At 40.3% G+C, this 18,575-nt stretch overlaps 1 non-coding gene across 1 annotated transcript; it reads left to right on the top strand.

Annotated features, from left to right (window-relative positions):
- Nucleotides 1-18,217: 18,217 nt before the first annotated feature.
- trnap-agg (transfer RNA proline (anticodon AGG)) lies at nucleotides 18,218-18,289 on the top strand. The gene has a single exon. It is a non-coding gene; the product is annotated as a tRNA-Pro (tRNA).
- The last annotated feature ends 286 nt before the right edge of the window (nucleotides 18,290-18,575 follow it).

The raw sequence follows: 18,575 nt of genomic DNA, 5'->3' as shown, positions 1-18,575 counted from the left end.
GTTCCCCTTTAGTGCATCTGTTGTTAATTTTATTAACACCAAAGGAAGTGAAACTGATTGACGACCTGTGCTACTGAACTGACCCGACCATCCTTTATTTAGATGTTGCGACTGAGACAACATTTAAAGCAAATACAGCCAGAGCTGAAAAGAATGTTGTTTTAACTTGTAGAAATGGAGGTAAACTCTATTCTCCTCTGTTGTAGTTTCTCCAGACAGTTTGTGTATCTTGGTACAGTTAACAATACACCAAACCATGTTTTCTGTGAAATAAGAATGACTATGCCCTGTGCTCTTTATTCAAAGAGTCAGAAGTCAATTTCACTGAACCTGTTAAGTATCATGACACCATGGACTCACCAAAAGAACCTGGGTTGGGATGGATGTTTTACCTGTTTAACCATTTTATTTGCATCACTGAATTCCAGCTACAGGAAGTACAGCATCCAATTATTTTATGATTTCTGTTTTGGGATTAAAATGTATTCCAAATGTGTTTTCCAGAGACTGCAACAGACATAATACCACCCAAGGTTTGATTGTAATGCATTAGATTACTGTATTACAGCAAAATCTGACATCATTCTGTAATGCCATTGCTTTTGTGATACATTACTTTACCCAAGAGTAGTTGCACACACAACATTGAAAAACCTAACATTTGTATCAGAAGTGTCACCATTATCTCTGTAAGGGTAAAGTGAACTGTGTAGTAAAATAACTAAGAATGCTTTTTTCCTTCATAAACTCTTACAGTCACCACACTTTAATTCTTTTTGATTCAACGCTGAAATGAGAATGGAAATGAGGCTCATCCAAGGACAAAAAGAAAACAGCATCTAAAAAATGAAGAACCATGCATCTGCTTTATAAAACTGTTAGCAGCGTAATGCACTCATTTAGTCAACTCATTTGGCTTTTTTATATCACGCTAACTTTCTAACAGCAAGACTCTTTTCTTTGGACCGTTACAGGATATATATACCCTCCAGACTATTTTGATTTTATTAAACACTGGAAACTGAACATTTTAGTGTTCCCTGAACAATATGAGCATAATCTTCTTCTTAGAGGTTTATCCAGATCATGAGTCATCTCTGAGTTTTTATGTTCATTACTTCACAAGCAGTTTGAGAAGCATTTTGGTCCACGAACATGAACGTGTCCTCAGCCAGAGGAGTAAACGTTTGCCTCAATTACAAGTGCATTTCTCCCAAATTAACCCCAGTTTGTGACGCAATCACAGACGCAGTAGAAGGCGCCCAGAGCTTCTCCTATGATGAGGCTTTTTTATGGACAGTTTGACTGTTGTTGACATAAGAGGTGAAGTCATTGGAGATAAATTGACTATGATGGATGTTCTCGTGTCTCATATCTAAATGTGCTGAACCCCCTTAAGAGACCACGTAGACATACTGGCTTTGTCCCCCAACGAAACCGTGTTTAGGAACAAAACAAAGGGTATAACGGTCCAATGATGCAGTGTATTTACCTAAATCATAGATCTCCTCAAGGGTAAGATAAGCGATGTCAACACTAAAGAAGTAATGATTCAGGTGTTTTCGTAATAAATTGTCTCTCCAAACATCTACAAAAAACAACATCCATGTCTTTCCCTGCGTAAAATGCTTTTCTTTCTTCTTTTTTTCACTTTAAACCAGCAACATACAATTCCATCTGTTGTACATAGTTGTTTTAACTCAGCATAATGCTACCAATTTAGTTTTTTTGGGACGATTTTTGCTCAATCTCTATTTCATTTTCTTCTCCTAACGGGACCGAATCCATTTATTCTGCAGAATTTATTTATTTTTTTCCAAAGAACCACACAAATAAATGCACATCATGTTTTTCCAGATGCTCGTGAACAAAGGCTCATTCTTGGAAAATTCCCCTTGTCCTAAATTTGATTAGACGTTTAACTGGTTCTGCTTCAAACCCCTTTTGTTTCTTGTCGTCTATTCCCTATCCACTGGCAGTTAGTGTCATGTCTGTTTACAGCCCGGCCAAGTGATGTTTAGCTTCTCTAAACTCAGTTCAAAACCGTTCAAGGGATGAAATTAGTGGAGTTTTTACACTTTGCAAGTACAGTCTTGTGTAGCATCTTTACTACAGTGTCTGTATGGGAGAGAAGTGTCTTAAGTATTACATTGCTCTGCTGATTTAATGATAATATAAAAAACAACAACAAGCAATTAGTCAAAAAGGCAAAGACAATATTATTTTTATGTTCAACTGGTATGAATATTTTAAGGAGATAAATACATCCAGCACATTTCATAAGTGTATAAGGTATGACAGGTTTGTTTTGGGGGGGCTTGCTAGAAACACTGCATACCTTAATTGTGACACACAGGAGATGGGTTTTTTTTACCTTAAAATATCAGTTTCAATTTTATTTAAAGGAATATTTGATTATTTCGAGACGCATCGTCTAGCTCTCACGGTCACCCATCCCTACTCATGGCAAAAACCAGCCATTTGTTCCCCATTTGTCTCTTTTCATCATTATGTATACCTTTTTTTTTAAAGGTATGTTTTCCACACATTAACATTGAAACTAGAGACGCATTGGACATCATGGCAGAGGTTACTTAAACTCAAAAAAATTAATGGTGGGAGAGAAAATTAAAGAGGCCGAGCAAGACTTAGGTCCTTTGCACACCAGACGTGCTTTTTATTTTTGAATTTAATTTGAACATATATCAAGTAATTGCAGGTCTTTGCATCAGTGATGTCATTTTGCTGGACAGTAATAGGGTTTCACTTCAAGCAGAAACCCATTTGACCAATAACATCAGATCAAGGTGACCCTCCACACACAAAAAAAGAAACAAATTGTGGAGATACAAGTGATTTTATTATAGATATACGGTTAGCTGTTGCTCCGTATCCGTCGGTTCTTTGAAATTACTCCCCTGCTTCCTCAAGCTTGGAGTTAGCTGTTGTAAGCAGATTTCAAACTGTCCAGCAGACATCCTGAAGTACAACTTTACCTCCTGAACCAAGCAGGAAACTCACCAACTCTTCCTCTCCCCTTGTTTTCAAAAACTTATTCTCTTGCATACACATCCCCATTTCACTTTATGTGAATAGGTAAACAAATCAATATACAAATTTTATATTTACTCATTTTTGTAGCTCATTAACCTCGCCTTTGAGGTGCAAAGACTTTAAGTATCAGACAATGCTGTAAAAGCAACTTTACATCCACACCTGATGGGGGAACCCCTGAAAAACGTACAGGTTTTTGAAAAAAATTTCAGATTTTGATTCTTCTTTTTTTTTTATGTCATCCTCAAAGATCATCCTTGAAAAAACAGATAAAATTGCTTCCAAAGCAAGTTATATTTGTGAAATATCAGATTCTTTTGAAAAGCTCTTTGGTATGAAAGAAAGCAGCAGAGCCAGACTGTAGTTGAGTCATTCTCTTTGTAGCTGTGCCCAGATTTCCTTGCAGAGTTCCATTGTAGCAGATGTGCAGCTAAATGCACATGCAGTTTCGGGGGGGGGCAGAGTTAAATATATTAAGTTAAGGTCTGCAGCCACGATGCAGCCATGAAAGCTCCACTGTTACATCTCGGTGCATCTCCATCCAGACTCGACGTGGCAGTGTAAAAGTCTTTAGTGTGGTAAATGTGCTTTAGTGTTTTAATTGTTATAAGTGGCTGTGGATATAATACCAGCCTTAGAAGGCTTGCTTGGTCTTACCACTCCTTCTGCTGCAGCTATACATGTTCACTTTTGTAATCCCTTGAGTTATCTGTGCTTTTTTTAAAAACCCTGTCTTCAGCCTCCACTTTATGTGGTGGCCAACAAGCCATATTGTAAGAGCCCGGCATGCAGACCATAGTTAGATGCTACAATTTACCAATGTTCCCTACAGCAACTTGTTTCGGTTTTTCCCTTTTTTTAGGAATTGCCGCAGCAGATCATTGCGTTCTGCGTTTTGATCTGGTATAGGTTTTACATTGAACGCCCTTCCTGACGCAACCTCCCATATATCTAGGCTTGGAACTGGCGCAATGACAACACTGGCTTGAGGCTAGAGCAATGGGGGCAATTTTAAGTATCCTGCCTGGGAATGCTTTGGCAAGTGAAGGGACTGGGGATCAATTCAGAGCCACTCCTGTTACCCCTCACACCACTCTTGTCCAATAAGGCTGAGATCCATATATTGTAAAGGCTTGTGTCACTCCTTCGTTGTGAATAAAATCCAAAAATCTAAAGTAATATAGAAACTGTATATCAAAATATGACTTATAATAGCAAAGTCACAGTTGTATCACTGGTTTTATTTCAACTTTATGAAGAATGCATCAACTACGATTGATATGCATTAACCAAACATTAGCAAAGTCCTGCCCATGGGTCTCATGTGGAGCAGCTGTTCTGGTTTTTGTTTAAATGACAGAATCATTATGAATATCTGATGCATAGTTATAGGAAGCTCTACATTCATGTAATGTTTGAAATCTATCAACCATTGTCTGTCATTATTTTCTAAGTCTGTTATGTGCCGAACACTAAACAACTGGACAAATAGCACACAGCCACACAGTGAAGGTTAAAAAAAAAGTGTGGGAACAGGAAAACACAGGCAGGATTTATATGCTGAAGGCCTGAAGCCTGGCTTTTTACGAATAAACACAAGGGGAAACTGATGGCATTTTCTATGTACCATATCTCATTTTAGCAAGGCTAGAATGGTCTCTGAGCCTACATCTATGATAAATAGTCCTTTTGCTTTCCTCAACATTTTATCTAATTGTCAGAGCACAGCTGGATGTTGGATACTGTGCAGATCATTTCAGTGAACGGGGATATCAGCAACTCATGTGTAAACAACATGTCATATGTTGTCAAAACAGGAGGGGAAATTTGGGGGCATGCAGTGTGGGACCTCAGAGAGGCGGGTGCTGCAGGGAGAACGCCGAGAAAAAAAATGGAGGACTGGGTCAGATAGGTGCAGAATTTAAGAGCGCCAGGAAATAACTATGGTCCCTCGGAGCTCTTAAATAACCTATCAAGGCAGGAAGCTTCTCCATCAATCACCATGAGGACAGCTCTCATTCTTACTTCCCTCCTCAGGCACCGAAGCCAACAGATGCGAGACTGCAGCTGCTCCAAAACCGGGCCTACCACCTATTTTCATTCCTGTCTCTCTATGAACACATGCACTTCGTAAATGTGTGCGCAGCTGGGATTAGTCAGTAAGGTAATTACAGGACTACAGTCGGGCTCCAAATGAGCACCGAGCTTCACCGCAGAGATACTGATTGATGTAAAAGAAAGGTCGATGACTATGAAAGGGCACAGGATGGTATACATCAGCAATTTGCCTCTTGGGGTATAAGTTTGTGTGTGTTTGTGTGTGTGTGTTTGAGAACCTGCATGAGGACAATCTCACGTTTTAACAATTAGATTGAGGAAATTGTGGAAAAGTCAGGACATGTTGGCCCATTTCTACATTTTTCATCCGCTCAAAGGGCTCGAGATTATGGACTGCAAGAACTAAAAATATGATATTTTGTGTTAATTTGTATGTCAAAGATGTTTGTAAAGTCTCATATTAAAGCCGTTAGTTTGGCGTTTGGGTCATCAGCAATATTTTTTTAAACCACAAGTCTCAAGAGAGCTGAATGTGAGTGAAGACTGCTGAAACACCTATCTTATCAGTCAGCAAGTAGCCCTAAATGATATATTGGCCATCATCATCCACTGTAGTGTAAAAGAAGTATAACTGTATTGTAATACTGTATTGACGAAGATTTAAAACTAGTGACTCAGACCATAAACCCATGTGTAATACGTTAACTGTGCTAAGAGACTAGGGGGTTTTTTTTCATTAAATTAATCTGCTTAGTTTTTACAAGCCCACAATTAAATCTCTGCTGGTACTATTTAAGTCAAAGAAACTCTTGGTCTTGGCACGGCTGCCAGTGAACTCTGACGTGGTCCATCTGCTGCATGACATTGATTTAACCCAACTCCATATTTGAGTTAAAGGGCTACTGTGAGACGGGTGGTTAGTGTACTGTGGGTTGTGAGGAGACATTTGAGGAACTACCACACTGGCTTTACTTTTTGGATCAGAATATCCATATACCTCTTATAGCAGCTATAGTTCCTCTCTCTGTCATGTTAAACTGAAGACAAACTCCACTGAAGGGTCCAAAGCTGGTTAACATGCTAACTTTAGCACATATGATAGCTACATAACACATCTTTGACAAAAATGTTAGCTGTTTTTTCAGATTATATCTTCTGTAGAGTTTGGTTTGTTAGACACCAGTGATTAGTTAGGGTTAGAATAATTATTCACACACATTGAAAATTAATATTTTAAACACAATTATATAGCATATAAAAATGCAAATGCTATATCAGCAGGGCTCAGCTCAAAGTTTTGTGTTAGGCCACGTTTACACGTAGCCGGGTATTTATAAAAAATGGATATTTTCCCCTCTACGTTTTCAAAAATATCCTCGTTTACACGGACCCACATGAAAACGATGTTAACGTCATGCCAGCCAATCAGAATCCTGGAAAAAACATCAACAAATGACACGTGTAACTTCCAGTTAAGGCTGATTTATGGTTCCACGTTACACCAACGCAGAGCCTACGGCGTAGGGTACGCGGCGACGCACACCGTACGGCGCGCATCGCCGCGTACCCTACGCCGTAGGCTCTGCGTCGATTTAACGCGGGACCATAATTCAGGCTTTACTTCCAAGACGGAACGAGAGTCTGGGAGAATTTAAAACAGGTAAAATAAAAGAAAATATTGACGGTGGCCAAACAAATTGTAAACACAGGTCGCACTCATGACGCTGCTGGTGACGTTTCTGTCGCATAATGTGACGTAAATCTCCGTTTTCCTCCGTTTTCTCTGTTTAGATGCAAACGTGAAAACAGAGTTTTTGAAAATCTCCACTTTGGCCGGAGTTTTCAGAAATGATCGTTTTTGGGGGCTTTGACCTCCGTTTTCGTGTAAACGAACGGCCAAAACACATGAAAACGCCTCCGTTTTTGCCCCGTGTAAACGGGGCCTTAGAAAGGAAAGGCATTTTGTGACAAAGGGAGTGATCTCCTACAAAGTCAATTATGCAAGTTAAAATTACATATTCAGAAGGGGCATTGCGGATTAAGACTCAAGTCCAAAACACATATTCCACAAGGAGTACTTGGTTCATGTTACACTTGATCTCAAAGGACAAAAACATGTAAACCAAATAAACAAAAAAAGAGGATTTTTCCAAATTCATAAAGCTGTGTGTATAGTACAGTACATCCCAGAAGGCAACTAGACTTACAAGTTGGCAGTTGACTCGAAACTGTAAAAATAGACTGACTAATCTGTGCACCACTTGGACTGATTACAAGAGAGCCAATGTGGCCCACAAGAGTCCTGGGATTCTTGGAACAATTCAGAGCCTGTTGCACAAGTTACTATCAAGTGTGGTTGGCTCTGAGGAGATTTGTCCCTGCTGCTCTGCATAGGCATGAACCCCAACAGACAGATCCTGTGAGACTTCCTACTGATGGCTAGAGAGGGTGGTCTGAAGGACAGGCCCCAAACATACAAAACCACAGATGCAAGCTATGCAAATATGCCCCTGAGACAGTTCACCACATAACAGCAGGTTGCAAGATGTTGGATGGTACAAGATCCATGGAATGCAATATCTGAATAGTAGGAAAAGTCTGGCCGAACCTTTTTTTTTAAGACGTTTGGGTGAACCTCTATCACCATCTACCAGCAGAGGAGATGGATCTCATTGAGGGTGGTGTCAGGAAAATGAAGATGTCCCTTTTTTAAAGGTCACCCTTGTCTTTTCCATTAAATAAAAAGTGGTAAACACACAGCTCCATTTTTAAAGTATCAACAACAGTAATGATGTAATTATTGATTTAATCTAACTTCAAGGTAAGTAAAGTTTTCATTTGTCACTAGGCTGAAGTTTCAGTCATGCAAAAGGTTATATTAAATCTGTCCTTCAATGACTGTCTTTCATAGACTCTCCTATTAGCAGAGGTGTCAAAAGTATTCACATTCATTACTCAGGTAGAAATATAGATACTAGAGTTTAAAAATACTCCTGTAGAAGTTCAAGTAGAAGTATCAACTCAAGTTTTTACTCAAGTAAAAGTATAAAAGCATTGTTTCAAAACTACTTAAAGTATAAAAGTAAAAGTAATGTAAGGGGGGAAAAAGCCATTAAGGACAAAAGCCATTGAAAATGAATGCATCTTAGTATAATGCAAATATATTAAAGAACCATATATGTGTACTATTGAGCATTAACATGAGTTTCAGAGAGCAGGAGATATGATGACTAGTTGCCTATAAGTATTGTAATGGTGCAAAAAGTCAAACTTCAGAGGCATGTTATCATTTATCCTAACCTTTATTGGAATGTACATCCAAGTTTAGTTGCAGGAATCTGAGGGAACGGATGTAAGAACAAAACTGGACAAGAACATCTGAAACAACCACAACCAAATTCACGGATGGAGCAATTTAACTGGATAGTTTTTTTTTAAAGGCCGAAATGAAATAGAGTAACGAGGCTGTTTTTAAAATGTAAGGAGTACAAAGTACAGATAATTGTGTGAAAATGTAAGGAGTAAAAGTAAAAAGTCGTCTGAAAAATAATTACTCCAGTGAAGTATAGATAACCAAAATTTCTACTTAAGTAAGGTAACGAAGTATTTGTACTTTGTTACTTGACACCTCTGCCTATTAGCATGACTTTAAATTCAGAGAAAACCAGGAACTTAACACAAACAAATTCATGACTGTGAAGACAACCCTTATGGCATCATGGGAAGGTTGTGAGTCTCAGCAGACATCCGCTGAAAGAGTCCCGAGTTCCTTCAGGCTCCTTCAGGTGACCCACATTGTAGGAGCTGCCTGCAAACATTATTCAATGGGAGCTCCTGTTTCACATGTAGTTTTTGATGGCAAAATCAGAAATGTCTGCTTCATTTAGCAGATGCTCAGTGAGTACAAGCTGCCAACTCTTTGCTAAGCTTCGCTCTCGACCTCTTGCAGTCCAACCCACAAGCAGTCACGGTGGTCTGTTAGTGAAATTTACAGCACAACAAAACATATTTTCTCTCAAATATAATTGACTTGGCTCTGTTAGATCTTTATTCACAGCTCAGACGCTATGTGACAGGGCTTGGGATCAGAAGCGTCGGAGCGGAGCTTCACGGGGGTCAGTGGAAAGTTGCTCCCTTTTGGATCCAGCCTCTAGTGGTTAGTCCATGAACTGCAGCTTCTCTTAGTTCTTTGTTGGCTTCAACCCTGGAGTTGGAACTTTTGGGATTTACTCATGGCTGTAATCTCTATCAAGTTATGCTGCCTCCTAAGTTAATAGCCATAAAAGTGCATACAAAAAGTGCATTTTACAGTAATTTGTTTTCTTTAAGAACAGTGACATCATCCATAGGTTTTTTGAGGAGCCCAGTATCCCTGCTTTTTGCCTAGAATGAGCTACAATAGGCCCCAGCGGACCCCCGTCACCCTGTATAGACTGAAGCAGGTATAGAAAATGGATGGATAGATTGGAACATATGGAAATGAGCACTGCCAGAGCTGGATTGAGGACTGATGATGCTCTGCTAGGAGCCCTAGTCACTTAGCGGCATAGCCAGAGGCGCCGCAACGGAGCAGGCAACCCAGGCAACTGCCTTGGGCCCCAAGCTGAAGGGGGCCCCGAAGGACAGCTGACGTCAACAACAAAATAATGGTACTGCTTTAGACGCTGCAACAACAACGCATCAGAAATGCCCCGCATGGGCCCCTTTCCAAGTTGTTACTGGCTAGTTGATAGTACGGGGCCCTGACAGACGGCTGATATCGCTCCATATCAGACACAACTTGAAACCCCCATAGACACTGCAATGAAAGTCAGGATCTCCCTAATGGGGCACCCTTACTAGCCAGCAGCGACGTGTGGCAGTAGTGATTCACAATTTGAAAAAATGAAGAGAACATATCCCTCTGTGCACACGAAAAGAAACCGAACAAAAACAAGAAGAGGATGAAAAGAAAAAAGGTCAGTGGTAAATGGGAATGTGTAAGTTATGCGTGTTACATTATAAAAAAGTAGTGCTGCTAGCCAGTCTCCCACTTTATCCCAAACTGCCAGTCATCCACCAAGCAAGTTTACTGCACATTAAAGGGGACCTATTATGAAAAACACGTTTTCTCTTGCTTTAACATATATAAAGTGGTCTCCCCTCAGCCTGCCAACTCAGAGAAGGAGGAAAGCAACCAAATTCTGCAGTGTCTGTACAGCCGCCCGGATGATGCATCCAGTGTCATGGGACTTCTTCGAGCCGTTCAGATTCTGCTCCTGTCGTGACAGCGATGCGTGAAACCACAACTAACTCCGCCGGCCGGAGCTTCCGCCATTTTTTCATAGCGGTGTATCGCGTCATTCAGGCAGCCAATCAGCACAGAGCCTCATTATCATAGCCCCGCCCACTCAGAATTCCGCATAGATAATGAGGTTAGAGAATGGGAAGATAAAGACATGGCTCAGAGGCTGAATTTCTAATTTATTTAGCAAAAACAATCAAAAGCTTGTTTTTAAGACATTCAAAGCCTGTTTAAAATAGGTATTAGATGCCATAATAGGTCCCCTTTAAAGTCTGTTTAAAGTGAATTCAGCCATTTTCTTCTAAACATATTCACATAATAAGTTAGTGGGTATCTAAAGTTTGCATTAAGATAGATATGTTATTTATTATTTATTTTATATGTTAATTGTCTAATAAAAGATTCCATTACTGATCTGTGGTCCTGGACTTCATTCATCATGATTCTGCTACATCCCTGGTTATCAGTCATCTGATCTCTGACAACCTCTTGGTTAGTGGTCCAGTTGGTCACCTTGGAGCATCTTGGAAAGGTCCCACGCTGCTTTAGCTGTTGCAAAAGGTTGCAGCTCACAAGCAACAACCCATAAGGGCGGACATCCACCAGTTACCTCTCTCTAGCAGCCTTCAATCAGGAATAACGGTAGCTGCTTCTGTCTACTCAGCTTAGCCTCAGCTCCTACTGTACCTAAGGCCTCGAGACGTTCAGCAACCATGACTCTTCAAAGCCAACGAGAAGCTCATTGGGCATTGTGGTCTTTTTATACAGTTAATTGTACAACCAGTAAAAAACTGTTAAAAATCACGATGCTCTTTTAGCTTTTAAATGTCTAATAAAATAACAAAATAGCAATTGGTAAGAAGCTAAAATACAGCCAGTAACATTAAAGACTGAAATGCAATGACTGAGGAATATGACAATTCATCTCCTGTGCAGATGTCATGGATGTGAAGTCTTGCTTTAAAGACCAAAAACCGGGTTTTTGATATGTTTATTTATGCCATAAGATTCCACATTTTGGGATAAATGGAGATTGACTCCCCCTACTTGTTTTTCAAGGAACTGCAAACATCTCATCTTTGTTCATGACGGAGCAGTAAGCTAGATGTAGGCCTTAGTATTGGCAAAGCACTTTCCCCTATGATCATATAGTTGTTTCATGATAGAAAACGTTTATCTTATTAGTTTTTCACCCCAAAATATATTAAAAAAATGTTCTGATAATTCTGTAAACTAATGCAAGACTTTGCTTTCATCCATGGGATGTAATTGCTATACGTTCGATATATATTTGAGTCAGTTTAAGTCATTTTTAATCAATAAGCCCTCAGTGTTGGGAGCAAGCAGAGCTGGTGTTATGAAGCCTCTCGAACAGCAGAGAGACGCCATTAAAAATAATGAGCCTTCACTTCTCTGTGCTTTGCAGCCAGTTGACAGATTGTTCTCCTCTGGCATAGAGTTCTCAGTGTACCCAAGCAGAGGTTTAACAGTTTTTTTTTCCCCCTTAACTTTTACAGTGTGAGAAAAATTCCCCATTGCAGCATGCGAGCCATTAATAGCTCATGTGCAGGCGGTTTACCACGACCCTGCTGGTTTTGTCCCAGTCAGTGTTAAACGTGGGGGCTGTTCTGTGGGTCACAAACAGGGCAGGAAATTAACTTTTTCCACCGACTGGACATCGGTGACTGGCCACATCTGAATGTCAACAATCACTGCTTGTGTTTTAGCAGCCAGATGTTTTTATGACTTATTTATTTTATTATATACATATAAAAAAAGCCGTTCTCAATCTGGGGTTCATTCACAGGCAGGAACGTGATTTGGCTTAAAGTTATAGCCTGAATTTTCCAGCCTGGATGCGACCGCAGTGTGCCACGGTTGGTGTTATGAATACATCTTTGAGTCCAAATTTGATGACTGACCAAAAAAAAAAAAGGAAAGAAATTAAAGAAATTACTGATTTAAATCTGATATTCTACAGCTTTAGCTGAATGTGTTATGGTTGACATGAGACCGTGACTCTCCGTCGGAAAATCTCAGAGTCTAGAGTGAGATTCAGCCTCAAGAAGAGGACTCTGGACCCAAGGGCCCCGTTAACTGCTTCATCTACACCCCCACCCTCATCTAAGACCACAAATTGTGGTTAGAGAGTTGAAGAATGAGAAGTGCAAGTGTCTGAGATGAGTTTCCCTCACAGGGTGCCTGCACTCTCCATTAGCTCCAGTTCATGCTTGAAGTGGAAGCTGTTCTTTCACATATAGACAACTGAGATGGTTTGGGCATCTGGTCAAGATGCCTTCTGGACACTGTGTTTTGGACATGGAGAAGGTTCAGACGCAAACACGGGACCTGCTTGAGAGATTATATGAATTCAACATCTCATCTGACCTGTGGATGCTTTGGTGAACTTTTGAGGAAGCTGGAGGAAGTGGCCGGGAAGAAGGAGGTCTGGAGGGATGCTTTGGTCACCAATGTCACCCTGGACGTGCCTATGGTTTTGTCATGCTAAAGCTGATGTTGCTGTGCAGCTCCGCATCACAAAGTAGCACTTGCAGCTATGTTTTTACATTATTCAGTTCACGTTGCAGACTGCTGTGGGTGCACAGCACCCGGTGATGCTCTCAACGCACTGCAGCATTAAAATAATCATCAATCAATCTCATTTCACACAGCAGTTCCTTTTTCCTGTCCTTTCCACATGTCGATAGCTCAATGCCGCTATCGGGTCAGGGCATTTTCCACATACAGGCCTCTCAGATGTGGGACACTGACTGGAGTATGCTAAATCTGTAACACGGCAGCCTCCAGGCAGCAGGGGGATCCAGTGGTTTCACTCATGAGCCACACACACACACACATGCACACGAACACGCACACGCACACGCACACACCATACCGTGAAACAGTCACAAGTCATGTGACACCCTGTACATTTATTTTTACTGTTCTTTGTGGGTGTATAAGAAAGTAGACCTAATTAGAATCACCTGTCTGTGACGTGTAAATGATTTTTTTTTCCAAATAAAAAATCTAGATGTGCAACAGTCTGGTTTTAATATGAACAGTAATCTGATTAGTTTCATTTCTTGCAATCAAGGCACCAGAACTCAATCCAAGAACCTATGGGCGCCTACTTTTAATTCAATGTGTCTTTTGAATAAACAACTTAAACAAGTACGTCACACGTAAGTGTACAACCTCTTACAACACGAGACATCTGAAAAACATTAACGGCAGCTGAAGGAAGAAAAAAAAACTACTGAATGTGCTCCTGAAAATGGTCAAAAAGCATGTTGACACTGTAACAGCGGTATAGATTGTGCTCATGCAGCCTGTCGTGACCGTGCAGAGATCTCCATGTTTACACAGACTGACACGTCTGAACAATATTCAGTTGTGGCTCCCGCGGCAACACGGTTGACGGGGCCTAGAAACCAAAACAAACACACGGTTGCAGACGTTTTGTCTTTTCCTTCTCGGTCACAGACGAGCTCAGGACACACACAGGTACACGTGCGTATCTGTGTGTCCTCTGGTTAAGACGGAGTGCGCCAGCTCCAATCGGCCGTGGAGACTGATACATCAAACACTGATGGAATTTTATGTTCATGAGCTTACATGTGCATGCTTGTACTTTTCAAACCGTTTTGTTTTTTTTAAATTAATCCAGAAGCGGTAGTGCATATAAATCAAACGTGTTTTCCCATCCATTACAAGTATGCCACTCATTTTATTATGTTGGCACTGGAATATGGTTAATTAAGACCTTGTCATTTTCATTATTACACGCTACTCTTGAGCAACCTCAAGTCCTTAAAAACAGTTTAAAATCTTTCACAAGAAACGGTTTCCTGCTCTGCCTGATGACCTGTTTAAATAATTTCCTTGATTTCATTCATTTATTTAGATTATTTCATTTTTTTTAAGTCAAAAATAACGATTATTTTATTGTGATGAAGACCAATAAATAAACCACAACATGAAAATATGTTAACATTCATTAAGAATGTTAAATACTAAAGTTGTTCAAAAATGTGTACTTCCTCTTTGAATCAATGTTTTTGTTAAATAAGATCATATTGATTTGTTAGTATTAGGTGTTCAGAACCTCAAACAGACAAAAATGAAGCAAAAAAAAAAAAAAAAAAAAAATTGTTGGATGGATTTTGGCTCAATCTTTTTTATTCATTGCTTCACATCATTTAGGTTTTGGGGTATTTGTTAATGCACTATCTGAAGGTCCTACTACATCACTTCAACTGGGTTTAGGTCTGGATTTTAATGAGATGTTTAAAGAGATTTTGGTGTCTTGATTTAGTCATTTTTCAGGTATTCTGGTGCAGGTTTGCTAGAACACTTTGGATCATTGCCCTACTTCCAATTAGACCCCGTCTTAGCTGTTGAACACACAGCTTCATATTAGAGGAGTCTACCTGCACGGCATATGGAGGAGTATGTGAACGAATTGCTTACTGAGTTTCCAATACCACTAGAATTGCAGAAAACCATAATCTTGCAGAGAAAAGCCTGTGATAGAAACACAATTCAAAGGGGCTGTCGAATGTTACAAGAACCTTTCAATGCTATCATGGAGTGATTTTTCGGACGTGTCAATACTACAGCTAAAGTGGAACGAGACACTTTTTTTCTGCGTTTGCACGACTTGGGCACCATTAGGTAAAAAGTCATATGATCAGACCATTTGATCGTTGAATGATAATCTACTGCCTTCGTCTTTTTCTATTTTCGCAACAGCGGTAGCTGCAGTGACAATAATTTGTCCAAAACTAAAGATGTTTCCATCCATCTTCCTTGAAGTTGTGATCTTCTTCTTCTTCTTTGTTCTGAAGAGAAGTCTCGCAGGTGGAGATTGCAGGAGAGTTACGCTCATAAAAATAAGTCCCGCGGGATGACATTTCACAAGAATTGCACTCATTCTCCTGGCCTGTGGGGTCTGACACGAAGGTCTTGGGTTTCGTATTTTATGTCATTTGTTTGTATTTCACAGAGGATTGCACTGTCTGACCTTAAAGTTGGTTAAACTTGGAGGGATTTCCACTACTTCTTGGTTCTTGAAGACATATCACCCTCCATCCAGACGTTTTCTTCTGTTACAACCGACTGCGGGGGAGTTTGAGTTTATAACCTGTTAAAGTCATATGTGAATCACTGACCCTACAGTCACTCCTGTGGGTCTCTGGCCACTCTCAGTGCCGGATTTTGGTCCCATGAATCGAGGTGGGAATGACCGTGAAACAGTGTGGGTAGGATAGTCAAAACTGCATCGTGAGAGTTGGCCTTGATTTGGGCTTAGAGGATTACGATGAGCTGGATGACTGAACATCAACACCAGCGTACTTCACTCCTGGGGTAACTGGGAACTGTCTTCAATGCTTTCTCCTTGTGAAAAATCTTTCTCACAGTGGAAACATAAGGTCCAAAGCTTTCAGAGTGGTTTTTTTATGACCTTTTCCAGATTGGTGTGCAGCAACATTTCCTTCTATACAACCACTGCTAATGCTTTTCCCTCTTTGCAACATGTTAAATGCTCCTGAATGTTCCAGACCAGATCATATAAGCAGCAGAGAAGGGGTACTGTTTTTTTTCTTCTTCTTCAGTCTTAATGTTTGCTATATTTGAATAATGTCCCTCTGGGAAAAACAACTTGCTGATGCATAACGTGATTGAGAGGAGAACAATCAATGGGCCCACATTGTGCTTATTATTAAACTTTTACCATGTTGAGTATCTCATCAAGGTTGCTGATTTGCTCTGATGGGAACAAAATAAACATTTTCCCAAACACTACTTTAAATCCCCTTTGCCTTTCTGTCTAAGATGCTCAGTTTTAATTCCTGTCTCTTTAAGGTTCCTCCCTCCAAGGCCTGCTCTGCTCTGGTCCAAAATGTCAAAGTAGGAGACAGCTGCTCACAACTAAAACTTACTTACTGAACTATCGACCTGGCAGGTATTATGCAAAGTGTGTTTCAGGGTGAAACCGCGAAACGTCATAATCAACAGGTTTCTGTTGTTCACAGATTGAACCCATTTGGGATGAGCTAAACCTGTTTGACAGGACTAAGCGACTTTGCAGACCTTTTACATGCACAAAAATCTGTGTAAAAGTATAGTAGATGTACTTGGAAAAAGAAAAAAGACTGAGATAATGTGCTCTTGCAGCAATTTAGGGTCTAAAAACAGCAATGACGTTTGTCCAGAGTTAGCTGCATTGCCTTTCATAACCGCTCCACCTCCACCTCTGTTTGTGAGGAGAGAGATGGCGCAGTATATTGATGAGAAACTCCCTGCATAACTCCTGGCCTCATTCCCATCCTCCAGCCTTTTCTCTGCCTTTCGTCTGCCGAGATATTAAATAATTTGTCATTTTTCCCGCTGAATTGAGCCAACATTTATCTACAGCCGGTTGGACCTGGAGGAGGAGGAGGAGGAGGAGGAGGAGGAGGAGGAGGAGGAGGAGGAGAGTTTACTGTATCAGTGAAAGCTGAGTGAAGCATAGTCCTTAGTGTTCTTGGACTAAAATATCAACCTTGTCAGACATGGTTGACAGCTCATTGACAAGTTACTATTTACTCTGTAATTTCACGGTTTAAGTTTGCTTTTTGGTTGACAGTATGACATTTGTGTAAAAACGTACTAAGTGAAGAAGCTTGTAAATCTGTGGCAGACAGATGAGCTCCCATACAGGCAAGCTAATCAAACACTGTTTTAGTTTGATGACAGACATGCCAGGACCCAAACGCCAACAAAAAGAAAAACAACAAAAAACCCTACAGTCTGTCACTTTTCATATTGTTACAGTGCTGTATTTAAAAAATGGCTCGGGGGTATACGCTCTGCATAAGTTGGTACTAAGCGAGGCTTCATTTCCTGCTGCCTTTAAATATTCTCATCAAAATTCCATAAATTAGTTGCAGAAGGGCAGATTGGCTAAATTTAAATACTGAGTGAGAGCTGCTCCTGAGCTTCACGCCTAATTATATTTTTATTGGCTCTTAAAATGGCTTTCTCACCGAGCCACTTCTGCAAGCACTTTTACAAGAGAGTAGATGATTTGAGACCTCGGTGCACCCTTGCGTTTCTCCTGGAGAGAGCTGGGATGGGCTCCAGCAGACCCCCCGACCCTGAAGGGGAAGAAGCAGGGAAACACTATGGATGAATGGATTATTTCAACCAATGTAGGGGATTCAGGAACAGAGTGGGACTATAATGTTATCTAAATTCTGTTTGGCCCAGAAATGAAACCTATTCTGTGTGTGTGGTCGCCATCTAGTGGTAAACAGTGAACAATGCAAACGCCAGGAGAAAACCAAAAAATGTCAATAGTTGGTCAATTTAAAGTTTTATCTTATACATTTGGAAAGAATTCAGGTGTGCTCTTGATTGTTTTAAAGGAAATTCCATAAGTGCGTGAGTATTAGGCCTCAAAAAGACCTGATTTAGTGCAATCACGCCTCAGTCTCCAGTTTCGTCTTTCATGCGGCTTCTCATGAAGATACAGACTTTTGGATTTTGATTTGTAACACTTGTAAAATGTAACACAAAAGGAAAATCAGTGATGCTGAAAATATTTTGTAGGTTGGCCTTCTAGTCTGCAACAATCTGGATTTGATTAGTTTACTACCGGTATTTGTTAAATCGTTCAATGGATTAGAATGAAGTTGATGAGGAGGATGAAGATCTCATCTCCGCCGCTAGAGGTCGCTGTTGAGCAGCATCACGTTTGAAGTCAAAGCAGCTGCCACATCACCAGATTCGGGTCTATGTGGGGAGAAAACAGATGTGACGGGCTGATGTTTCTATGGCTCGTTGGTCTAGGGGTATGATTCTCGCTTAGGGTGCGAGAGGTCCCGGGTTCAAATCCCGGACGAGCCCTCCTTTTGCTCTCTGGGGAGGCCATGCATGTCACCAAACAAACGTGTAGTTCCTAAAAGTATCTGTGGATGTATGAGATACAGGAAAAGTGCATTTTTCAGAGTTTAATCAAAACAACAATGTAGGATTTCAGAATACGGTCACCAGAGGTGTCAAAAGTATTCACATTCATTACTCAGGTAGAAGTATAGATACTAGAGTTTATAAACACTCCTGTAGAAGTTGAAAGTATCATCTCCAGTTTTTTACTCTAGTAAAAGTATAAAAGTACTGGTTTCAAAACTAC

Source organism: Cololabis saira, chromosome 23 (genome assembly GCF_033807715.1).
Source record: "Cololabis saira isolate AMF1-May2022 chromosome 23, fColSai1.1, whole genome shotgun sequence".
NCBI classification, from domain to species: Eukaryota; Metazoa; Chordata; class Actinopteri; order Beloniformes; family Belonidae; genus Cololabis; species Cololabis saira.
This window is presented reverse-complemented; position numbering and strand designations above follow the sequence as displayed.